At 43.8% G+C, this 26,649-nt stretch overlaps 1 protein-coding gene across 1 annotated transcript in view; it reads right to left on the bottom strand.

The window, feature by feature from the left end:
- The window catches only part of LOC308590034 (uncharacterized protein), a 281,086-nt gene extending 254,639 nt beyond the window's left edge, over positions 1 to 26,447 (bottom strand). Inside the window, exons 1-2 of the transcript XR_014009596.1 lie at positions 26,360 to 26,447; positions 24,981 to 25,105 (exon numbers count right to left, since the gene is read on the bottom strand). The gene's annotated coding sequence lies outside the window, so the exon portion shown is untranslated. The remainder of the gene's footprint in view (positions 1 to 24,980; positions 25,106 to 26,359) is intronic.
- Between the last annotated feature and the right edge of the window lie 202 nt (positions 26,448 to 26,649).

A 26,649-nucleotide genomic window follows, 5' to 3' on the forward strand; every position in this document is an offset into this window, starting at 1 on the left:
CTTGTCCAGGTCAGTTGGGCTTCAGAGAAGAATGTTTCTTCCCTCCCCAAAGGGTTTCTCACTCTCCAAATATCAATCCAATCCATATTGTCTGTCATTTCAAAAAAGGTCTTTGGTAGTCTTCCGTCTTTAGTAACCTTTTGATTCTGTGACTTATCCATGTTAGTTGATACAACCCCATTCATATCTCCCATCATAATGATGTTGTTGTAGTCCAAATAATCCAGCATAGTCTCATGCAACTTCTTATAAAATTCCGATTTCCCTTCATTTGGAGCATAAATTCCTAATATCAAAATTTTTTCTCCTTGATATTGTATTTCTATTGCCAAAATTCTTCCATGTTCGTCTTTAAACAGAAATTTAGGTGAAAGGCTCTCTTTTGCGTAAATCACCACACCTCTCTTTTTTACTTTGTCCGACGATATAAATTCCTGACCAAGTCTTTTATTTATTAACACTTTTCTATGGAGCCTAATCACATGTGTTTCTTGTAAGCAGATAATGTCCAATTGTTCCTTTTTTAATATATGAAAAATTTTTCTCCTTTTTTCCGGACTGTTACAGCCATTTATGTTCCAACTCAAAAGTTGCAGAGACATCCTGAATAAGTCTGGTTATTCTTGCTGGGGTGGTACCTTGTTCTCCGGTTCTTGAGGGTCCGAGGGTGCCGGCTCCCCCGGAGATTCGGGCCCTGGGAGTACTCCAAGTCCTTTGTGAAGATCTTCTCCGTGTGCCGCCAAAAACTTGTCTCTATCCTCCAGTGTTCTAATTTTATTCTTTCTCCCTCTGAATGTAAAAGATAGTTGTCAGGGAACTGCCATCAGAGCATCAGGTGGGGGAGGGACTCAGGCAGGATGAAAGAGACTCAACTGCTGAAGCAGGGACCAGCAGGGGGAGGAGTGGGTCTCTGAGGGAATGCGAGCAGGAGGGAGGGCTCAGGGAGGCTTCCAGCGAAGACAGTGGGGAGGTATCGGAGTCTCCCATAGGGAGACCCATACCTCGCAGGAAACTGTCACGCCGTGAGTCCAGGAGACGCGTTTCCGTTAAGGAACTTCTTTGCTGGAAACGCTTCCGCAGACAGCCACTGTCGGACTCTACTAGTGACTAGAGCAGACATGTCTGAGGAGCTCCGTCACACACGGAGGTTTGTGGGGGCGCACAAACTCTGAGGGAGCACGTTTTCACGCACAAGCAGCTAATCAAACCCTCACAGCAGTCCGACAGTCTTTGTACGCTGCCTGTGCAAGAGAAGGCATCATGAGCGAACCAACCGGAACCGGAGGAGCAGGGGCTGGAGCTGGTCCAAGCTTGGAAGATAGATACCGAGCGTTGGAGGTTCAACTGGCCCTGCAGACGGCGAGGCTGGAGGAGAGAAGGGCTCAGGATGCAGACAAGAAGGGGAGAGCCACTCAATTCCCCAGAAAGGTACCAGGATTGGTGCAGAAATTTGGGGGGGACCCCAAGGACTACCATGCTTTTAGGACAGAGATGCAATATGCCCTTAATGTGCAGTTCGATGAGTTCCCTGATGAGGAATCGCGAGTTGCTTTTGTAATTGGGCATCTTGAGAAAGGGGCTAGAGACTGGGTGCGACCCCTAATGGCAACGCACAATGACATACTAAAGGACACAATGAAGTTCTTTCGTGCAATGGATATCATGTTTTCCAGCGATATGGAGGAAGGGGTGGTGCGCAGACAGCTAATGGCTTGTAAGCAGGGGAGTCGATCTGTCCGTGAATATTGGACTGAGTTTACCATGCTGATTCACAGACTGAGTTGGGATTTATCGGCGGCACCCGTTCAAATGCTATTTGAAGAAGGTCTTTCTTCGGGGGTGAAAGACGAGCTGGCACGGAGCCCCAGGGCGGAGTCTATGGATCAGCTGACCAAATCTGCGCTGACCATAGGAGCGCGGCAGGAGGCAAGAGCCTTGGAGAGGCGGGAAGGGAGAGGGGAACGTTGGAAGGAGTTCCGCATTCCAGACATTCCTGAGCCAGCTTTCCCGCCGGCAGAGCCGATGGAAATCGGAACAGCGCGCGCGCGCGCATTTTCAAAAACCAGCGAGGGAGCTAAGAAGGAGGGAAAGGGCCCCCGGAAATGCTATCTCTGCCAACAGCCAGGCCACTTTGCCAGAGTCTGCCCCCAGAGGAAGGAATGGCAAGGGATGGTGGGAGCTGTTGAGGGGGGAGAAGAAGGGGGAGCGGAGCAGGTAAAAGCCAACGCCTGGTTGCCACAATTGGGGCACTGCAGCCAGGCCAAAGAGCAGTGAAAGTGCCCGTGCCAGAAGCTCCTCGACCTGCTCTGGTGATTGAAGTGTCGCTAGAGCTGCAGAATGGGCACCCCCTAAAAATAAAGGCGCTATTGGACTCAGGCAGCTCCTGCAATTTTATGAGCAAGGAGTTTGCTGCTGAACACCAGATACAGACCATCCCTTTAAGCAACCCCCTGCAGGTGACCACGATTGATGGCAGGGAGTTGTTGGGAGGAGGAGTCCGCTTGCAGACTGTCCCAATGATAATGAGGGTGGCAAGGCACACAGAACTGATAGCGTTTAATGTGGCCACCCTGGGAGGCGCTCCCATTATTTTGGGAATGAGCTGGCTAGCTCTACATGATCCGCTGGTTGGCTGGCATCAAAGAGTGGTGTCCTTTGGTTCAGCACATTGCCTAGAACACTGCAAAGGGGAGAAGGGTTCAGTAGGGGCCCAAGCCACCCTAGCAGGGACTGAAGTAATGGGGAAGGTGAAGGTACCACCACAGTATGCAGATCTCAGCGACGTGTTCAGCGAGAAGGAAGCTGACCAACTACCACCTCATAGACCCTTTGATTGTCAGATCAATTTACTCCCTGGAGCACAGCTTCCCGTGGGCAAGTTGTATGCCATGTCAGACAGGGAAATGCAGGAGTTGCGAGGGTTCATTGACAAGAACCTGAAGAGAGGCTTCATCAGAGAGTCCAAAGCAGCAGGGGGGAGCCCAGTGTTCTTTGTGGACAAAAAAAATGCAGACAAGCCGAGACTTGTATGTGATTTTAGGCGGCTGAATGCAGTGACTGAACCGGTGGCGTTCCCTATGCCCAGAATTGATGATATTTTGACCATGGTGAGGAAGGGAAAGATTTTCACAAAGCTGGATCTAAGGGGGGCGTACAACCTGATACGCATAAGGAAAGGGGATGAATGGAAAACCACCATGTTTACCCCTTTGGGGGCGTTTGAATACCTCGTTATGCCATTTGGATTACAAGCAGGCTCCGCGTGTTTTCAATCTTTTATGAACCACGTGCTGGGTCCTTTGCTCTACAAGAATTGTGTTGCCTTTCTAGATGATGTGTTGGTGTATTCTGAGAATGAGGAGCAACATGTGAGAGACGTCAGAGAAGTGTTGAGCAGACTGCAAGCCAACAGGCTGTGGGTCAAACTGGAGAAGTGTCGGTTCCATACCAAGGAGGTGGAATTCCTGGGGTACCGCCTGTCAGACAAGGGATTGGCCATGGATCCCGGCAAGGTACAGGCAGTGCTGGAATGGAAAACACCCAAAACCAAGAAGGATGTGCAGAGGTTCCTAGGGTTTGGAAACTTTTATCGTAAGTTCATCCGCAACTTCGCCCATCTGACGGCGCCCATCACTGACTGTCTCAGCAGTAAGAAGAAGTTTGTATGGACGGCGGAGGCGGGGCGAGCGTTTGAGGAACTGAAAAGGGCCTTCGCCTCTGAAGAACAACTTCTGCATGTGGATTTACGAAAGAAGCTAAGGGTTGAAACAGACGCATCTGACAGAGCCATAGGGGCGGTGCTTCTTCTGCAGCCGGGGAAGGAGGAGTCGGAGTGGCGTCCGTGTGCCTTCTTCTCGCGGAAGCTGAACAAATCCGAGAGGAACTACACGGTGTACGACCGAGAACTGCTTGCTATTCATGAGGCGTTCCGGAGATGGAGGCATCTGCTAGTTGGTGCACAACATAAAGTGCAAGTGTGCACGGACCATAAAAATCTAGAGTACTGGAGAACGGCGCGAGTGCTCAACCAAAGGCAGTTGAGATGGGCCCAAGAGTTCTCCAAATTTAACTTTGAGATTTGTTATGTGCCAGGCCCAGAGAATGTTAGGGCGGACGCTCTCTCACGCAAGCCTGAATATTTGGAGGGGGAGGGAGCACCCGAAGAAACCCATATCATTCCAGAGGACCGCTGGGTGTGTGGGGCGACTTTGGTGGGGCAAAGGGAATTGGTAGAGGGTACGGTGCAGGATGCATACGCCCAGGGGAAACTCAGGGATCTCAGAGGGGAGGAAGACAAACCCGGTGGTTTTGAGGAGAGAAATGGGGCATTGTATTATAAGGGAGCGTTATATATACCTGAAGGGGAATTGAGGGAGAAAGTACTCAAGCAGCTGCACGATAGCCCCACAGCAGGGCACTTTGGGCAACACAAAACCATGTGGCTGGTTACCAGGGAATTTTGGTGGCCCAAGGTCAGGGAAGATGTGCGGGAGTATGTGAGAGGGTGTGAACAATGCCAAAGAGCCAAGGGGGAGAGGCAGGCGCCGGCTGGTTTATTAGAACCACTGCCCACACCTGAGAGACCGTGGGAAGCAGTGGCAATAGATTTCATGACTGATCTGCCAAGGTCTAGAGGGAAAACAGCCATCATGGTTGTAGTAGACCTGTTAACTAAAATGGCCCACTTCATAGCCTGCTCACATGCGGTTACAGCAGAAGAAACCGCCAAATTGTTTGTAGAGAATGTGTTTAGGTTGCATGGCGCCCCCTTGAGGGTGGTTTCAGACCGAGGGAAACAATTTACTTCCAGGTTCTGGAGGAAGCTCATGAGCTTACTGCATGTAGAGGTTAATTTCTCGACGGCCCGTCATCCTGAAACCAACGGGCAGGCGGAAAGAGCAAATGGGGTTCTCCAACAATATTTGAGGTGTTATGTTAATGACAGAGAGAATGATTGGGTGGAGAAGCTGGCGTTGGCAGAATTTGCCTACAACAATGCAGAGAACGTGTCCACGGGGATGAGCCCCTTTTTGGCTAATCACGGGTGCCATCCCAGAGCCTTCCCAGGGGGGGGAGGGGGAGAACTGGAGCGTTCCAGCTGCAGAACAGTTCGTGGAAGAAATGGAAGCGATCCATCGCCAGCTCCAACTCAACTTAAACAGGGCTAAGGAGGAATATAAGAGGCAAGCAGACAAAAACAGAAGGGAAGGTGAAAGCATCAGGGTGGGGGACCAGGTGTGGCTGTCAACCCAAGGGTTGCCATTCAAAGGAGGTTGTAAGAAATTAAGACCCAAAAGGCTGGGTCCGTTTGAAGTCATACAGCAGGTCAATCCAGTGGCTTTCAGGCTCCGGTTACCGAACCACATGAAGCTGCACCCAGTTTTTCACAGGTCGTTGCTGTCACCGTATAGAGGAGACAGTGAGGGGAGGGTCACTAGGGGACCAGCAATGGAGGAGAAGGAACACAGCTACCATGTAGCGGAGATCCTCGATTCCAGGTGGAAGGGAGATCAAGTAGAGTATTTGGTAATGTGGGAAGGGGAACCGGAGTCGGAAAACACCTGGGTTAGGGCAGAGGATGTCAATGACGAGGTTTTAATAGAGACTTTTCATCAGAGGTTCCCACGTAAACCTCAGCCTGTAGCGAGGTTCCGAAGGGAATACTTTGCCACCACCGACGAGGAAGAGGAGTTGGAGGGGTTCCCAGATTCTGAAGAGGAGGAGGATTCAGCTGGCCAGGACGACGATCGATGGAGAGAATTGTTCGAGACGTCAGAAGATGAGGAAGATTCGTTTCGGGGTTTTAGCCCTTCACCTCCCAGGGGGGAGGAATTGGGAGGGGGTGAGGGGGGCCCTGGAGGGGAGGTGGATGTCAGGGAACTGCCATCAGAGCATCAGGTGGGGGAGGGACTCAGGCAGGATGAAAGAGACTCAACTGCTGAAGCAGGGACCAGCAGGGGGAGGAGTGGGTCTCTGAGGGAATGCGAGCAGGAGGGAGGGCTCAGGGAGGCTTCCAGCGAAGACAGTGGGGAGGTATCGGAGTCTCCCATAGGGAGACCCATACCTCGCAGGAAACTGTCACGCCGTGAGTCCAGGAGACGCGTTTCCGTTAAGGAACTTCTTTGCTGGAAACGCTTCCGCAGACAGCCACTGTCGGACTCTACTAGTGACTAGAGCAGACATGTCTGAGGAGCTCCGTCACACACGGAGGTTTGTGGGGGCGCACAAACTCTGAGGGAGCACGTTTTCACGCACAAGCAGCTAATCAAACCCTCACAATAGTCCTTGGGGGAACTCCCACCTGAAGATAATTGAGTTACTCCTCAGCAGTCTTGCTAGTTCCGAATAGTCAGATCTAAGGTCCAACAATTGTTTAGGAATGTCCTTGTAAATTTCAATTCTTTTATCCAAAATGTCCAGTGACTTTCCGTAGTGTAGGCCCAAAATCTTATCCCTTTCCTCCTTAGATCTCAGTATTATCAGACAGTCTCTGGGCTTCTCTTTCCTTCTAAGCCTTCCAAGCCTGAAAGCAGATACTATTTTAAAGTCTTTTTCCTCTAAATTCCAGAACTTGGAAAATTCTTTAGTCAAGCCCTGCCGGATTTAAGGTTGTACTACGAAGCTGCAGCCTTCTGCTGGTTGAAGGATTGGTTTCTGTTGGAAAACACCGATGTCCTAGATCTGGAAGGGTTTGATAATGTGTATGGTTGGCATGCATACTTGTGGTATGACAAGGCGAAGGTTCACAAACTGTTTAAAAACCATATTGTCAGAAAATCAATTTTTGCCGTCTGGATGAAGTACAAGGATTTATTAGAAAGTAAGACCCCGAGGTGGTTATCACCTGTGGAAGCCAAGATTTCTAAAAAAAGGCCCAATATGGAGGCCTACTGGCCAAAATATTGGGAATTGATTGAAAGAGTTGGAGATAATTGGAAGCTCCAAAGCCAGGACAAACTAAAAGGTAAGGTGCGAGATTGGTTACATTATGCTCAAATTCAAGAGGTATTCAAAATGGATAAAAAAGCGGGTTTTCAGTTGGAGAAATCGAAACTGGAGACGGAGTTACTAGAACCAAAGACTAAGGTACTTTCGAGGATGTATGACTTGCTGCTTAAATGGAACACACAGGATGAGACAGTTAAATCTGCTATGATAAAATGGGCACAGGATGTAGGACACAACATTATGTCTGAGGACTGGGAAAGGTTATGGAACACCGGTATGAAATTCACGGCATGTAGTGCCTTGAAAGAGAACATTATGAAAATGGTATACCGGTGGTACATGACCCCAGTCAAGTTGGCTAAAATATATCATCTTTCTGATAATAAGTGTTGGAAATGCAAGGAGGCAGAAGGGACATTCTTTCACCTCTGGTGGACCTGCCCGAAAGTAAAGGCCTTTTGGGAAATGATACATAATGAGCTGAAAAAGGTATTCAGATATACCTTTTCTAAGAAACCAGAGGCCTTTCTCCTGGGCATGGTGGACCGGAAGGTGCCAAAGAAGGACAGAACCTTGTTTATGTATGCAACCACAGCAGCTAGGATTCTTATTGCAAAGTTCTGGAAGACACCAGATTTACCCACACTGGAGGACTGGCAGACGCAGCTGATGGACTATATGGAGTTGGCAGAAATGACTGGCAGAATTCGAGATCTGAGCGAAGAAACAATGGAGGAGGACTGGAAAAAATTTAAGGACTATTTGCAAAAATATTATAAGTTGTTTGAATGTTAAGACTGTGCACGATTAAGAAACGTTATGCTTCTGCAATTTATCTAAGTAAATGATAAAGTAAGTATTGATGGAAAAAAACGAGACAAATTAGAAACAAAATATTATGTTTATTAAGAGTGTTAAAACTAAATCACAAATTTTCGAAATTGGTAACATAATAAATTCAAAGGTATAATAAGATGGAAACAAGATAACAAATTGCTGAACTGGCTAGAATAATGAATGCAATGCTGAGAGGATGTGAGGAGGTCCAAAAAGAAAGCGAACTGTTGAAGGACGTTGTGAAAGTTTCTTAACTTTTTCTTCTTTTTTTTTATTTTTCTTCATATATAAAAAATGTTTCTTGCATGTTGCTATGTAAACAAATCTGTTAACCTATGGAAAGAAACGCAATAAAAAATTTTATAAAATAAAAATAAAAAAAAGGAAAATTCTTTAGTCAAGAACTCAGTTAGGTTGTCTTCTTCCACTTCTGGTATTGACCGTATCCTCAAGTTGGCCTCCCTGTTCCGCAATTCTGTCATAGAAAAGTAGATCTGATGTTCTCCAACTTGTTTGCTGAGTGGTCTTACTTCTTTTTCAAGCTCTCCCAGTCTTTGGCTAGTATCCTCAACCAGTTTCCGATTTTCACCTACAGCCTCCTTCAATTCTCCAATAGATTGAACATTTTGTGCAACTTGTCCAGTTAATTTATTCAAACTTTCTGTATTTTGGTCAATTTTAGCTGTTTGCAAGTCAACCTTTCTATCCAAGGCCTCCAATTTTTCAAAAATTTTCTCTAAAACAGAACCACTTGCTCCTGAGGCCATATCTTCCAATTGTAATTCCTCTGTTTCTCCCTCCCCTGCCTGTGACAGGGAGGCCGCCTCTACCTCAGGAGGCAAAGTGGAAGACAACGCAGGCACAGATGATCTACGCTGTGAGGCTGCAGATAAGGTTAAAGTTGTTTGTCTGGTTCTTCCCCTTTTTCTTGTTCCACTCATTCCAAAGTTATCAAAAAACCAAGGTCAACTGAGTTGTTCCCATGAGAAAGCAGCGGCCCAGGTGCAACAGTCAAGCAGGAGGCCGAGAAAGGAAAATGAAACAAAAGTCACTGCTGTAGTTCCAAAATCCTCTAGAGGGAGCTGGAAATGTCTTTAGAGAGAAATCAAATCCAATTCAAATTTATATATCTAATATAACTGATTCAACATCCAAAAACCTCCACAAAGATAAGTTTTGGCAGAGTTAATTCTTTAAACAAAACAATGTTTCTAAAAGTGCTTAAACAACAGTTGTTTCGAAGTAGCAAGTTCGAGCTCAGAATGTCTCAAAGTCTAAATTCAAAGTATCCAGGTTTGCAGACTGGTGCTCAGTTACTCAGGCAGCTCCAGCACCTGGGGTTCTTATTTAATTTGTAATCCACTGGTTCAGCAGAAGAAGGGTATCCTTGTCTCCATATAAGTCAAAAAAACAGCCACTTAAAATCTTTTATCCACACAGAAAAAAGTAATTCAAAAGGGTGCCAGATCAATTGGTTAAAGCATCTGTCTTAATCTCCACTCCTCCTGCTCTTTGCTTTCAAGTTCAGTGTTAGCGGAAGACGGACTTCCTGTTTATCGTCACTCCGCTTTCAGCCAAATTCCAAGTTTGAAAGTCTTTAAAGTCTTAAAATTGTAAAGTCCAAATTACTCACGGGTTGTAACTTTCCGAATTTGGAGGATTCAGGAAGAAAGGTCAGCGCTGACCGGCAACAGCAACGCGGCTTCGCTCCGTTGACTGCGAAACGACCCACAGCGCCGCTACCCCCTCCGCGATCCGGAGCCCCGTTACGGGGTCCCTTCAACGTTTTGGGGGCTGCTTCTGGCGCCCGCCGGGTCTCGAGACCACAGGCTTCCGCCACCTGTGGTTTTCCTGAGTGGGTCTCCGCTTCGTCGTAGCGGACGACCCGTTTTCAGCGGAGCTTCCCTCTCCTTACAAGGAGCAGGCAGCCATTACCGAACGCGCCGCCTCCGGAAGTCACCCAAAACGTAAGCTCTAAAACAATGTGTAACATGGTCAAGAAAGCTTTGGAGTAGGGTTTTCTCCACCATTGCTGCAGCCATGGTCTTTTTCATGAAAATAAGTGGTTTTAGTTTGCATGAGAGGAGAAGGAGTATCAAACATCTTCTGGTAAGCTAGTTATGGGCAGACATAAGGTGGAGATTGTAATTGGAAGGATGACATAAGAATACCTCATGAAGGTGAGTGTTCGGTTTGCTGTGTGGTTGATCTGTAGTGTAGTTTGCAGCTGCTTTGAAGTTACAAAAATCCAAAACCAAAACCAGAGAAGTTTGGAATCAAAACTCTCTCACACTGTGTTTTGTTTGGGGGCACAGAGTACCCTGACAGATCTGAGAACAGCGGTGAGTTTCCTGTCATGTCATAGATGAGTTTGAGTATGAGTTCATCAGATACCTGGCAACAACAAAAATGCCCTGTCTTACAAAATAATATATAAAAGAGGTGAATACAGCCAAAACAAATAAACCAACAGTCAAATAAATGTCTTAGAAATCTTTCGCTGAAGAGTGTTAGAAGAATACAAATATTTCACAGGACAGCTTTCCTACTGCATTCCAGCTATAAGAATTTAGCTTCCTACTGTCTTTGGTCTAGACTCCAGCAGCAGAAGGAACAGCCTGCGAAATTGCTATGACGTGTTTCTGCATTCATTCTGCTAAACTGCCTACCTGCTGTGGAGGTTTAAAAGTGATTGTACCTTCCTTTATTCCACCCATGTTTAGATTAACCAAAGAATCCTGGAGCCACAGATCATGTTTAAGAAAAATTCAGGGAGGTGGGGTTGCTCAGGTTTTCAGCAAAACCATTTTAAGATTGTTTAGAGTGATTTTTGTTTTGTTTTTTAAAAAGCAAATGAACAAACAAAAGTAAACATATTGGAATAAGCTGTGTCGTCTTAACAACACTGTCAGACAAATAAAAAGACAGGCACTTAAATAGCTCTGCTCCAAGGACAATACCTGCTTAAAACAATGCAGAAAATACAGACAGTTTTTAACACAATCATTTTCCTTCTTGCCGTGGCTAACAATTCTATGGTAATTTGTGTGGCAGGCGGTGGGATGAATTTTTCTCCTGCAAATATCAAAAAGAAAGGAGGGAGCGGGTGCAGGGGTGTATAAGGCAATAGAATTGCAATGCAGTCTTAACCTCCTGATTTATGTTTCTGAAGGGGATGAGGATATGTTGGAGGTAACCCTTTGGGTGTGGGTGGGTGGCTGTTTTCGGGGGCAGGGATGATCCAGCACTGCAGAGACCCCTTGCTGCAGCCAGTTGTTTTCCCACAGTGGAAGCCTGCAGAAACCCCCAAACTGAGACATTTGGGGTGAGGAAACTGCATCAATGGATCTGGATCTACTAGACACTTGTTCCTGTATATAGATTCTAGCCATGTCTGTTGGATCCAAAGTCCCACACTTTTCAGAGGGGCCCAAACCTTCAGGTTCCACAGCTGTGCCAGCCTGGAGACAGTGAAGCTATTTAATTATTATTAATTTTTTTAAAAAAAATTACAGAGCTTCAGATGCTGTGGTTGTTCAACCACCATTCCTCACTGCTCACTAGATGGGGTTAGGAATGCACTGTTAACAGCTGAAATGGAGACTGAGGAAAAGCTCAATAATTGTCTTGTTGCTTTTTCTAGAACTCTCCCCCGACAATCTAGTGACTATATTGTGCTTTGAATACTGGAAATATACAAGATCTCATGAGCAGAAGTGCCACATTGAGAAAGATGTATGGACCTCACACAGCTAACGGGAGTGACAAGTATATATTTTACTATGCTCTAAAACCGATGGTTTCTCCCTTTCACAAGTACTTCTGATGAATCTCTGTGGCTTAACACGTTAGCTCCATGTTAGCTGATATGCTATGCTTAAACATTAGCCTTAACTTGCATTTGGTGAACACATACAATCACTTTGCAGCACACATTCCTGAATTAGGCCATGTTCCCTAAATTGAAAAAGTGAATCTAAACTCTAAGAGTATGAACTTCAATGTCAAGCTGTGAATCTAAACTTTTAAAAAGTAGAAACAATTAGTAGACTCAATTTTAGCCGCCTGGAGGTGATTAGGGAGGGGAAAAACAACTAGAGCAAATAGAAAGAAAATCACCATGAACTCCATTAGGGGCAGATTAAAACACTTTCACATTACGTTTTCTGTCTCTGTCTCTCTCTGCCTTTTGCCATATTAACCATGAGAGACCCAACTCAGTGTGTTGCAGCAAGACCCTATAAGCACCATGCATTTGCAAAGATGAAAGGTGGAAAAGAAACAACCCAATAACCACTAGTATTGTTCCCTTCTAAAGATACTTGGGTCCTTATAGTTAATTTTAGATGAGTCTATACCCCTACCCAAATCAGCCCTTGTTGTATAATCAACTCTAACAAGGACTGCTGTTTTATATTATGATGCTCTGCACAGCCAGGATGGCTTTCATAATTTGGGATTACGCTTGGAAAATTGAGACACTTGGAGGGCATGATATAAGGCTTGAGATGTTTTCTTAGAAATAAGTCCCGCTGAGTTTTATGAATTTACTCTGAAACAAATATGCTTATCCCTGCACAAAGGCAGAGTAATACCATATCAGTAGCAGATACACCAAGATCAATGCCCAAAAAATGTAATCTCAGGTGCCAGCAACTGATCCCACAAGATTAGACAATATTTTAGTTGGCTCTGTGGTAATGGTGGCATAGGGGGAAGTGGTTTTATCCCCAATGTGCCTGGCAAATTTGTCACAGCAGGCCAGAGTTAGCATATGCATAGCCAACTGAGCAGGCAAACAGGCCATCTGGTCACACTCTTCTCCACTATGGCGTGTTATATTATATTTCTATTTTATTACAAAATATACATTTATACATATAAATTAGAATGCAAATTAAGATGTTTGTGCTCTGCCTCCCTCCTCCTGCCCGCCGCAATGCATTTCTTCTTTTGGGGTAAACCACATCTAGTCACCCTAATTATACCCTGTGCTGTTCTGCTCCTGGTTCTCTTAATGGCAACAAAGCGAAGCTTAAGTTTCCCATGAGATCACAATCACCTTTTTGTACAAAATCTACTTTTCCTGGGCTTGTTCCAGGTTTGTTAATACGTGTAAAAATAATGAGTTGATGGCTACTTCTTGTTCCAGTTGCTTCTCAGAAGCCTGATGAATTTGTAATTCTCAAGGCCTCTGTTGAATAGTTTAATGTGTCAAATGCAATCAATCTATTGTATGTTAGCAGTCATGTATAATTTCATTAGGACCAACTAGAAAACCCAAGGGAACATCATGTACAAACTGATCATCTCCCATAAATAACTTGCCACAGGTTAGTGCATGGACATTAAGGATCTTGACATCTTAGACTGTTCATTACCAGATTTTAAAGTCAGGAGCTATTACTTCTTTTAAGTGCCTTAAAAAACACCCAGTGCCTAAATACATGGCTGTAGCTAAGTCTTCAAAAAATGTATTATATATATATATATATATATATATATATATATATATATATATTACAAAAGCTACATTTGAAACTCATTCACCCAAATAAATGATTAAAGGGGAAGGAAAACACCTCACTATTAAGAGAGGAGAAACCTCAGCCCAATTGCATTTGTGAAACTTTCATTATTGCCACAAATAATTAGCACACGAAAAACTGGTCAAGGTTAAAAGTAATAGAGAAGCTATTCATTTAGTAAACCAGAGTGGATGGTAAAATGTAATTATCACAACAGCAAACTTTACTAAGGGGATAACTGTCAGAACTGCTACAGTAAAAGGTCTCTGCAATTTTAATCCGACAGGCTAAGAGTTCCCTGGAGAAAACCAGGCTTAATAAAACCACAAATGTAAGAGTTCTTTTCAGCCTCCATTCCCTGCTGTGCCCTCCTATAACAGACTTATAATTATAAAGCAAATTAAACCAACTTGTTTGCCATACTGACCATGTGTAGAAAATGAACAATGGTTTCGCTTGGGTATTATTTTACTAAATAATTAGATCATGGGTTTTTAGAGGATGAATTATGTTCTGCTTACAGGGTGAACCACTAAAGCAGATTTTTTGACGGCTTCCTTTTTGTGTTCTTTGAACATGGAAATGCTTCTAAGCTTACTTTCAGTAAATAATTTTAAAAGAGAATCATAACAAAACAATGCATTGCGGAATCAGTTCTCTACCCACAATATATCTACAGTGTCCACAGTAACATGCAAAACGCTGTTAAATCAAAAGTTCGAATTTGTGGGAAGCAACTTTCCTAGTTTAGAGTTCCTGAGCTATGCTCAAAAGCTTGTTGATGTTTAAGGCCAAGAATGTAAGGAGATCCCTCTGGATCAGGCCAGTGGCCCATTTAGTCCAGTATTCTGTTCTCACAGTAGCTAGTCAGATGCCTATTGGGAGCCCACGATTCGTAGCTTATTCACAGACTTGTATATAAAGTTGCCAGACCTCCAGGGTTGACCTGAATTCTCCAGGTTTGCCTGGTTCTCTCCAGGTGGCAGGTGGAGGATTTGAATCTCCAGGTGGGCAAATGTGCCTTTAATTTTATTGATTTATTAAGAAGACTGTGCATATAGCTTGCAAGCATTAGTCCAGCAGGAGCTGACATCAAATTATACCTAGATTCTCTAGGTAGCCCGCCCCCCTTTATCCCCTCCTCCTCTATTCTCATAAACCTCTGCCTCTACAGCTCTGTGGGTTGGGCTCAAGAGAAGGGTAGGGTTATGAGTTTGCATGCACATCTGGTGTGTGGTGCCGGGCTGCAGAAGCAAGCAGAGCACATGAAGAGCAGCACAGGGGGCTGCCTCCAGCACTCGCAGCAACTCCTGGATAGCCTTTGTTCTTTTCAAAAGTGTTCGAGGAGGTGAGGAGTGGAGACTGGAGGACCTGGACTGCAGGAAGTATTTATTATTTACCTGGAGTGGAGACTAGGTGGATCATTTCGTTGTGGTGGTGTGGGGGCAGCCTCAAAGGCACAGGAAAATAACATAGTCCAATTTGGAATGGGCATAAGAAATCACTTCATGGACATCAGTCTGTGCCTTGACGTCCTGACTACGAGTATCTCCATCTAAAATCACCATGCTGGGCTCCTCTCTTCCTACAACAGTCTTCTCAAAAAGTGCCTGGCCTGATGGCCTTTAAACCCTTCTGGCTAGATACAAGTCAGCCCGATTAAATTTTTCTTGCCAAGGTTCCCTAAGCAGGTGGGAAGAAATGGTCCTCTCAGTTTAGTGGAACATGGGAACACCTGCTTTAGATAACATTTATATATTAATTTTCAGTCAGTGACATATTTGCTTATTTGTTAGACCAGTTTTTCATTTGAATGACATGCTGTCCATGACTGTGGTTAATGCTTAATGTGTCATGCCTAATGACATCATCTGTGAAGTCACCAGGGGCTCCTCCATGACATCACTGGGTCCTACTTCCATGGCATCACCAGGGACTGACCCTATGTCTCAGGTTTGGCCCCTGACCGGGCAACCCTATTTGTATATTACTCCAGAAAAGGCAGTTAAGAAACATTTAAATAAATAAGTAAAATAACTGCTCATCATTGTAATTGCCCCTCCGCCTTACTACAGTTGGACTACAGCAGAGAGGAGTCTGGAGACGGGATAACCTTAGGCTTGTTCACCCATTTCACTGAACATAGGCATAAGCTGTCTATACACACAACAAGTGTTTGCATGAAAGAGTTTATTTGTACAGCTCAGCTATTATTTATACAGACTGCATATCCATTGAATCTCAGGGTTCTTTGCAAGGAACATTTAGAACTGCTCAGTGATGTGTGAGTATAATTTGCAAACAAAGCGCACACCACTACACTAGACCTGTGCATTTTCTTGCTTTGAGTCACAGTCCATGACATTTAGAAGCCTACATAGAGTTGGAGAAAATCCTCAAAACTGGGAATTTGACAACACTAAGGCAGAAGAGTGTTAAGCTTCACACAAGAGGCACCAAGAACTCCAAGAAAGCTTTATTTGGAGTATTAGATATTAAAAACTAAGAAGGCATGGTGGGAGGGGGAGAGACAGGAGTATTAACACAGCATAACAGGCCTGCACACCCCAGGAGACACCACAGACCTTTCAAACTCTGCAGCTTTAGGACTGGTGCAGTTTTCATTAGTGTAGATTTCCATGTAGAAACTTGCATTATTATTATTTTGCTAGGAAGGATGTGCTATTGAAGAACTAAGCAACTTGCTTGAACATCAAAAGTCAAGGGTGTGCCCCCCCATGCTTAACAACTGCAGAAGAACAGCCAATGCCTGTTGGCCCTGCCTCCACAATTGCACCCCCAGCCTTCTCATTCAAGTGTTAAGGGGGGGACGGGACATATGCAGAGGGGAACCTGTGCACATAATGTCTGCCCAAGATATGGAACCCTGCATGTGATGTATTTACCCTTCTGCTGCCTGTGGGGAACTGTGGGCTGAAGCTTAAAACGAATCACCTCTGAAATTAAGAAAAGAATTAAATAGCAAACTTCTGACATCCCTATTAAAACCACACACAGGAACCAACAGCAATAATGGAGCAACAGCTCTTCCCAAATTAAGCTGCAATGTGAGGTGGGATACAAATATATATTCAATTTGTAGTAGTGAAAGTTCTCTTGTATTCAACCTCCAGCACCCCTTCACCCTCCTAAAAAAGAATTGAGAACTACTGCTCTAGACTTTTGATGCTTCTATACTTCTCTTCATTTATAAAGTTTCAACAAGTGCTAGGTAATGTACAATGGTGGCATCGTGCATCCCCAGAGTTTGCCATGTATCCAGACGGTAATAAGACCAATACCAGAGATGCTCCAAGATGAATATTCTCCAGAGGCATCAGATTCCCACCCCCAACTTTTCCTTTTCAATATTTTATGATCTAAGATTTCACATAAGAGCAGGATTTTGAGAAAGGGAAGGCAGCTAAAAGCTCCTGTTACTTGGATCTCAAGGGAGCTGCTTTACAAATCACTGCATTGCATGCGAAATGCCATCCTGCTTCATATCGGGCCAAAAGGTCTTTTGACAAGGACTCACAATTCAGTTTCATCTGATTAAGCTGTCCTCCTCTGAAGCAAGCACTTCTGAAGCCCTGAACACCACCATTTATATCTAACACTCCTGGTCTCTCAGGATCAGAATTCCTTTGAACTGGAGAATCAATCAATGAATGTTACCTTGGTGGTTTATTTAAAGACAATTTTGTTGCTGGCATGTTATCTTAGTTCTGTGCAAATACTGTGTGATAGGTAACTCCTCTGATCTTACCGCTTCCCATTTTATACCCAGTTCTTCCTTTTCAAACCAAAACTCTCACGGGAACTGATGGTTTTGTTACAACTGCAGAACCACCTCCCTGTGGCCTTATTTACATGTCACTTTAAACCATATTTAAATTAAGCTATGGTTTAATGTGAATGTGCTATGTATTGATAGGTGTTTTGCTCCTCCCCCACTCCTTGCTGCACTGTCAGGAAGTAAGCCATGGTCAGTTTGGTGTTCTTCCTGAACCCAGCTTTGTGCTTTATTTTCCCCAAACACACCACGAGCGGTAAACCAACCAATGAATTTTGTTTTATCACTTGTGAATGTTTGGAGACATATGAACCATGAGTGCAGGTTCAGATGCAAACACTAAGCCAAACCATGGCTTACTTCCCACCAGCAGCAGGAGCAGGGGAGAGGACCAAAGTGGTGTGCAAACAAGATCAATGTGTTTTAGCAGCACCCATGTTCTGTGAGTCTCTACAATCAACAGGGGAAAAATTGTGTCCCATGGACTATAACAGTTGTTTTAATATGAAATTTTCTTTCAGCATACAGAATTTTGTTAGAAGTGGGAAACGGAAGGATGGCTAAGATCCTTCTACAATGTTTGCTCAAAGTAAGATCCCTTTAACAAAAGACCCCTTGTAAAGTTCAAATGAGGATTAATTTAAAGCTTGCAACTTTCACCCACTGCATGGCTTCCTGTTCATCCCAGCTGAGGGATTAGTAATTGCCCCCTTGAATATGTTCTCTGAATTGCCTGAATGTCAGTTTCTGTTCCCAGTGAGGTTTTCATTATTGATACAATATTTTTTTAAGTAGTGAAATAGTATGATGAAATAGCTCTTCTGAAGATAAATTAGAAAATAAAACAATGAGAGAAAATCAGTAATTAAAGTCTTCCCCTGCCCACTCATTCATGGGCCCAGAAACAAACATAGGGTAACTGAGGGAGGCTATTGAGGGGGCAGTTAGTCATTCGCCAGCCTGACAGAATTGTCAGGGTGCACAATCCTTGACTTGCCTCAGCTACATTTGCCTTGCAGGCAAAGAGCTGTCAGAGAGCTGTCAGGATGTGTGATCCTCCTTGCCTGCAAATGCAGCTGGCTGAAGCAGGCATGGGAGAAACCTCCTTCTGAGGAGGAGGTATTCCCTAACTCACCTTAGCCACTTAGTTTGTAAGCAAGGAGCATTGCATGGCCTGACAGAACTGTCAGAGTGCACAAACTGCCTTGCCTGAAAACACAGCTAGCTGAGGCAAGCCCAGAAATCCCTCTCTGAGAGTTTCTCCAGGGCTTGCTCCACTTTTCTCTGCAGGCAAGAGAATCATAGCTCTGACAGTTTGCTAAGGCAGAGTTTGGACCACAGGCACATGTCCCAAGCTCAGGCTGCCAGGTGGTGGTGTCTGGTTGCCCATTGTGACTGGTAGGGCAGAAGGCAATGAGACCAACAAGTAGGTGGAGCAAGACCCAATGATAGGCAGAGCCAGCTAACTCTAGTTTTGTCCCCACACTCTTCCCTTCTATGCTCAGGAAGAGGAAGATGATGGGCCGCATGATCCCTTGGACAGATAGTATGTGAGAAGGCAGGCAGGCGGGACCTGGCCAAGGGCTAACTCAGGTTGGTGGGGCAGTGCCCCATTTACCCTCCACTGCTTATAGGAATGGCCAGTGGATGTCTTTTGCAGATAGCCTTGGGAATGTTTGAACCATGAGTGAATCTTTGACAGGGTTTTGCTGGCCCAAACCTGGAACCTGAAGTTTCCTTGGAGGAGGAGGAGGAGGAGGAGGACCCCGCCACCCAAGCAGATTGTTACACTGTGAGTGACCCCAAAGGACATCTCTGCTCCATGACCGGAGGCCACTGAACCAACTTCCTGGATTCCTGGCTGGTTCCCAGTCATTTTTGTTTCCCTCTAGAACCACAAGAGCAGAGGATATTGTGCACCAAGAGGAGCATCATGGCCACTAGCAAAGTGCTTGGCTAGCAGCAGACAAGGCAACTCAGGAGGAGGGGGAAATACATGGAAGCCCCTACTCAGATCAGGAACTGGCTGAGAACCAGACTGGGAGGGGGGTACTTTCTGCTCCTCTATAAACTCCCTGTCTTTGGTCGCATCCACACCACACATTTAAAGCACTCTTGTACCACTTTAACAGTCATGCCTCACCTCACACACCTATAATACCCAACACCCTTAATAAACTACAATTCCTAGGATTCTCCATGGCTGTTGAAGTGATGTAAGTGTTTTCAATATATGATGTGGATGTGACATCATTGCTGAAGCAACGGCTCCAAGCTCCAGCCTGCCTGAACCAGACTGGCCTTTAATCACATCAAAGGGGAAAGGAGGGGGGAGGATCTTCCATAGCCCTAAATAAATTGTTTCATGTTTCTTAATTTCTTAAGGTCAAGGTGAGTTTCCTTGTAATGAAAGTATTAGGACAAATATCTCCTTGCTTAGTAATATAGATTGAATATGATAGAATGCAAGTTTGCAATGAAGTATTAGTTCACAGTGGAGGGAAGCAGGTGGCTTAAGGTAACTTCATTCACTCTTGGTTCATTCTTTGTTGGTACCATGTGGACTGATTTTTTTAAAAACTAGATTGACTTTAAGAGTGTTATGCCATTTAGCTTTCAGTTCTCTAAATACCTCTATTGACCTGGGTTTACCACCAGCAGAATCTCCGAGTTCACACAAGCAAAGGCAAAGAACTCTTCTTTTTCTACCAAAACCACCCACAAGGTTTTTAAAGCTGTTTCTGGGCAAAGAAAGGTGTTTGAATAAATTGACAGTGCTTGGAGGTGTGCCCCCCCCAAAAAAGTCTAAGGGCTTTAAAAAAATAAAATAATCGCACATGGAGCCTTTGTGCAGGGTTCCCATTCAACCCCCGTACTGATTCCCATAGGATCTGAAGCTTTTACAAACCCTTTGCCATGAGAATGATCATTCTGCTGTTGTGATTTATCTTCAGTTTCTATGACTTGTTTATATGTTGAGGCATTCTCTTGGCATGCTGAGCTCATCTACCATTTTGTTCTTAAGAATTTATTTCCAACAGGCAGGGAGGCACACTGTGAAATCGCTCACAGAGACGTCACGTTTGTTCTCCCTTGTTTTGTTGTTCTCAGTTTGAAGAGAGAGAGAGAGAAATAAAGCCATTCAAACTGAGTGGCTGCTTGCTCTGTGTGCACATGCAAAAAAGCAGCATGGTGGTTTCCACGCTTCCCTCTGTGCTTTCACCTGCTCTGCCTTCTTGCCCAGCAACTGTTGTGCACAATGCAATGCAAAGCTACAGTCCATGTTTATGGTAACCATAGCCACCCACAGCAGGAAGTAGCAGCAGGTTTCTTCTTTCTCTGTGGCTGATGCTGGATGGTGCTCATGTCCAACAAAGGTGAAGGGATGTATTACCCCTAGCAATGGGAAAGCGTAATACCTTCTACTGTTTGAATATCCATGTAGTGCTTACTATCTGACACACAGATTTTCAGGCAACAAACAGCATATGAGGCAAAGATGAGAAAGTGCCTCGGGGGGTACTTTGCCTTCATACCTGAGGGAAGAAGCAGTTTAGCTGGATTCTTTATATTATCCTGACAGCCAGGTCTACTAGGTGTTTGCCATCCACAATTTGTAGTCTGCTACAAAAGTATGCAAAATGCGAAAACTTAATGTTTTGGGTTCTTCTCGAAAAGCTCCATCTAGTTCAGTAACCTGCTTTCACAGTGGCCAACCAGGACCTGAGTGCAATTTAATTTATCAAAAAATATATATATCAAGATTTACCACTTAGGATCTCCTGCATTTTATGGGAATTTTTGCATTCAACTTTAATAACAGAATCGCAGAACTGTAGAACTGGAAGAGACCCCAAGGGCCATTGAGTCCTATCTCGTGTTGCAGAAATCACAGCTAAAAAATACTTGACCAATGACCATCCAATATCAGCTTAGAAACCTCCAATGAAGTAGAGTCTACCATCTCCCAAGCTTGGTTAGGAAATGCAGTGGATCAGGAGGCAGAGAAGAAAGTCTGGATGCCTACAAAATGTTTACAAAATGAATTAAATGGCACTCTAGAAATTAATCTATGATCGTGATCACGATTGTGATTTTTTGTCTTTAAATCAGAGAGTGTTACAGCAGAAAGATTTCACAGCAGTATTGTTAGGGAGCCATGCGAATTAGGAAGCAGAGGACTATATGAAGACACCACCTAAGCAGTTCTTCTTGTTAATTTGCTCCACTGGGTTCTTAAAACACATACATTTTGCAATAGGTTATGATGCAGGACTCTACCCCTGCTTGATTACATCAAACCTCAACTCATAATAAGGGAGCCAAATAGAAGTTAATAAAGTACTTTATACAGTGTCTGATCTTCATCATAAGGGATAAAGCACACTGTGAAGCCAATTCCACAACTACCTTGCGTAGTTGTTGTCTAAGAAGGGATTTTACACCCAGGCAGGTTTTCAGGTATTTCAGCAGGGGAATAGATGAGTAAATTGTTTTGCTCTGGAAAGATGCTCAGAATGCAGCAAACTCTCCAGTAAAACTTTCATGGGGATTTTGATGTGGCAGGCTTAGTGCTCACACATGACAAATGAATAATCCATGGATTTGAAAAATTTGTTCATCTTCATTGACATGCTGCTCTAGTCCTTCACAGAAATTTCTGGTACAGTCTGTTAGGTCAAATATCAGCATTTGAAGAAGCCTTTAGATATAGATTTACATGACAGATCCAAATAAGATAGTTAATCAGATAACAACATGCAGCCACAGAATGAGAAACAAACAAAGTGGTTCTGCATCTATCTCAGTATTCTTTTTCATAGGCTGTTATTGATTGATTTGAGAATGTTTCAGAAATGAGATATGCAAACTTGGTAGCATCATAAGATACAGGCTTTATAAAACAAAAAGACAGAACCATACAGAATTGAGAATTGCTTTGTGTGTTCCCATGCCACACTGTAACTGCTCTGTTCCACTCTATTCAACCCTCTGCACCGCCTATAGAGGTACTCATGCAAAGTGTATTGACCACACATTGCTATAGTATTTACTGAATGCTGCACCAGCAACCAGCACCAGCAGTTACCTGAGAGATCACTTCTCCTCTATCAAGCAGCCCATGACGACTGATCTTCTGGGGAGGCTTTGCTGGTAGTGCCATCTGCCAGGTAAGCTTGAGGAGCTATAATTAGATAGCAGGCTTCCACCCCAGTTATGGAAATCAGGATGGCAGCAAAACTGGTAAGTTTAAGACGCCAAGTGGAAATGTATATTCTTTGACAGGTCTATGAAACATGTCTGGAGCACAGATTTTATATACCTGATGGGGGCTTTTTGTAAATTATTTTACTATTTGATTGATAATATTTTACTGTTTTGGCTTATCCTGAGGTCTTTATATCCATTATAAAAAGGAATGGACAACACAATGCCCATGTACCCATTACCGCTCACTCTGCATCCAGTACATTTCCTCCACTGGCTTTAGAAGTGGTGGACCCAAGATGCTAGCCATAATCCATATCTATACGGCATCTGTCATGTTTCTTACAATATACTGCCTTTTGACACAGGTGGCGCTGTGGTCTAAACTACAGAGCCTAGGGCTTGCTGATCAGAAGGTCGGTGGTTCGAATCCCCGCGATGGGGTGAGCTCTCGTTGCTCGGTCCCAGCTCCTGCCCACCTAGCAGTTCAAAAGCACGTCAAAGTGCAAGTAGATAAATAGCTACCGCTCCAGTGGGAAGGTAAACAGCGTTTCCATGCGCTGCTCTGGTTCACCAGAAGCGGTTTAGTCATGCTGGCCACATGACCTGGAAGCTGTCTGTGGACAAACGCCGGCTCCCTCGGCCTATAGAGCGAGATGAGTGTGCAACCCCAGAGTTATCCGCGACTGGACCTAGCAGTCAGAGGTACCTTTACCTTTACCTTTAATGTGTACATAGCTACTGCAGTATCATGCTTTATGTACACATTCACTCCTCTGCACAATTCAATTATACAGAACAGCAGTTGGGAATTTTTCTCATCTCAATGGGACTACATTTCCTAGTGAGCAATCTTCTGGGAGCCACATACCAGTGGTGGGTGGGGACAGAGGCAACATAGGCAGAGCAATAAATATGGCTCTTAGCTTTGTGTGGTAGGCTTCACGGTAGTCACACAAAAACTCAGATGTTTCTATATATGCACACATATTCTTAGCTCTTGATTTTCCATCCAGGCAAGAAAAAGCCCAGTCTGAAGCTGGAGATATGGCCTGGGAATGATGTGTGCTGTGGGAAGAGTTTCAGGCACTGGATAATGAGGTCTAGAGGGCTGCATTCAACTCTTAATACTGAATTCCACACTCCAGATACAAACCTGCTTATTCTGAGTCAGACTCAGATATTGAGTCAGTGCTGGTTATGTTAACTGGCAAAGTCTTTCAGTATTTTAATGCAGGAGTCTAGAAATGTCAGGGACTGAAACTAGGGCCAGGAACCCATTTGGAAGAAAGGCAGACAAACAAATAAATAAATAAATAGAGGTGAATGCAAAACATTGCTCTATTACTATCTGCAACCCTTTCCCAAAGTAGGGGATACCCTTTGGGGTACCAACAACATATATGATCTCAGGAAGTGCAAGAAATTGAGATAAACCAGAAAGATTAAGAAGTTCTTTCTCCCATGAAACTGTGCCACTGCAATCAAGGCATCCGCATGACTCAGACTAATTCTACAGCTGCCCTCACGTGAAGAATAAGCAAGAAAGGTAACTGGAATGAGCTAAATTTGTGAGCTCTGTGAGTTCATTGGATATACATCTGTCACTCTTCCAAACTACTAATCAGCTGTGTCCTTGAAAACTAGGCAGAGGATTAATAAAATATCTTTAATCATTTCAAACTATTTCTCAAAAAAAGAAAGAAAAAAGAATTGCACGTGCTTCAAAGTTAGAGGCAAAAGAGAAGGTTAGTAAAATATGATAGCATAAAACAAACATACATAAAACGGTCATTAAAGGAACTGAACAATCAGAGTACCTGCCACTGAACTAAGGTTATAGAGCAGCAAACAAATTGTCTTTAAATAAACCACCCAGGTAATACCATTGATCCCTCAGTTCAAAGAAATCCCAGTCCCTAGGGACTATCTATAAATACTGCTGTTCAGAGCATCAAAACTGTTTGCTTCAAAGAGGTTAGCTTAAGCGGATGAAACAATTCTGAGTCCTTGTCAAAAGACCTTTTGGCCTTTTAAAAAGTAAGACAGAATTTGGTATGCAATGCAGGGATTTGTAAAGTCCCTTAAGAAGTACAGGCTGAAGCTCTTGGCTCCTTCAAGCTTAGTAGATCTGGGCTTTCTGCTGAAGGTGGAGCTCAGCAAGACAATTTGCAGAAAATACTATACCTTGACACCAAGCACAAATGAATAAGGGGAAAATAAAATAACAGAATACAAGCAGCTCTAGATGAAACAAGTTTTCTTTAGTGACGGACTCATTTTCAGATATGTATAATATCTGAGAGAAGTAGGCGGGACTGATAAAAGTGAGAGTCAATGATAGGAGAACTGCTGGCATATAAAACATGGGGAGTGAAACTGTGAGCCTTTCAGATGCCATTGGGATCCAACTACCATCAACCCTGCTTAGCAAGGTTGATGGTCAGGAATGATGGGAGTCATAGTCCAACTCCCCTGCTGTAGAACCAGCGCAAGGTTCAAATATAAAGCAAAGAAAAAAGCTGACACCGTGGCCTTCATGAGGGCAGCAGGTTGGTTTCTCACTAAGGAGCCCAAAGCCCTGAGGGATAAAATTAGTTGAGGTTCGTTCAGACAGTATTCTGTATCTTTGGTTCTCTGAAAGGAAGGCTAAACATCTGGACTCTTTACCTGCAAATCTTGTATCTCACGGGCAGGGCTTTTTTCCCAGCTGGAACTCAGTTCTTGCGCCTCTCAGGTGGGTGCTGAACCAGGGAGGCATTGATGCTGAGTTCCGGAACATTCCCTTCTAGAAAAATAGCAGTGTTCATATGAAGTGCTGATACAGCAAAAACTACTAACATAAGAGGGTGTGTGTGTGAACATTTTTTGCAGTACCATAAAGGAAAGGTTTTTCCTTTTCTGCTCGCTTTGCAAAAAATAATAATAATTGCATATGAATTTACATGACTGTCAATTCCTCTTAGTGATATAATCACATCACTGAATCTGATTGGTTACACAATTATGACAGCCCCATTCATAACTACTTGTGCCATGCTTTCAGCCCAACCCTGGTGTTTCTTTCAGTAACCACACATGTTGTACATGTTTATGTGAGAAGACCAGTGTATGAGCTGATCTTTATGACCTCAGGCTCTGCCCAGTCAGGAATCTTGATTAGAAAATGACACAATGTCAATGGCATGGCACCACACTCCTTGCTCAACACACTTATGCAGCTTATGCCATTCATACAGTTAAAACAAGAACAGTGTTCTTCTCAACGTCTAATCTCTGTGCGATTTCTGTTCGGGTGGGATCAATAGCTCCCAGGAAAAATGGCACCAAAGCTGTGGTGCCACAGCAAATAATTGTGCCAACCAGGATTTTTAAAATGTTAATATTTACACGATCTAAGCAGTTTTGACTTCCGGAGATTACAGTTTGCCTCTACCACAAAATCAAAACTGCAGAATATTTGATGCAGGACTAGTTAAAATTCACCATTCGAAATTGCAATGTGCCTGATAATGCTGAAGCCCACTTTCCACACACATCATTTCCTTTTAACAGACATTAAAAGGGGAAAAAAATCTTATTAAACTTTATTGTACTCAATAAACATGAGTTCTTAGCCTAACAAACAGATGTGGTTTAAGGCTAAGAGATAGGCTTTGTATGGCTTAAATATTTGCATGTATCAATTGTTTGGGAGAGATAGGGAAGGCTGAATCCCAGTGGAAAGATGTGAGCAGGGAGGATAAGCAGAATGCTAAGTAGCATCATCCCCACATCTCGTCAGTATGTGTATGATCTCTAATTATCACTGTATATATACACAGTGGTGGAAGTAAAGCCAGGTGCTGTAACCAAGGTTTATTTATTTATTTACTTTGGTGGGGGGGGGGGAGAGATAGCGAGAGAGACTCACTCATTGATATTTTTATTTATAGAAGAACATTTTTCACACAACACCCAGGACAAATATTATTCACGTTACAGCCATTAGCAGGCTATGCAATCCCATCACACACACCCCCACACACACACCCGCTCTTACCTTAAGCTCATTCCTTCAGAGGAAAAAAAAATGACCCTTTTCTGTCTAAAAGCAAAGACTTCAATTGAGACAGCAATGTTCTCTGACAGACATGAGTTCTGAATACTAATTCTCAGCTACCATTCAGAACTCATTAGTGTGGGGCTACATTTTCTAAACAGCACTGTATGTCTTAAAAGTCTACAACCTTGCACTAAAAGCCAAGAAAATTACATAGTTTCGAATGCCAGTGTTTAAAAGATATATATAGAAAGAGAAGAAAAGAAAAGGAACCCTGAAGTGTCATACGT

The sequence above is a fragment of the Podarcis bocagei genome, assembly GCF_964188305.1.
Source record: "Podarcis bocagei genome assembly, chromosome: 6".
Classification (NCBI taxonomy): Eukaryota; Metazoa; Chordata; class Lepidosauria; order Squamata; family Lacertidae; genus Podarcis; species Podarcis bocagei.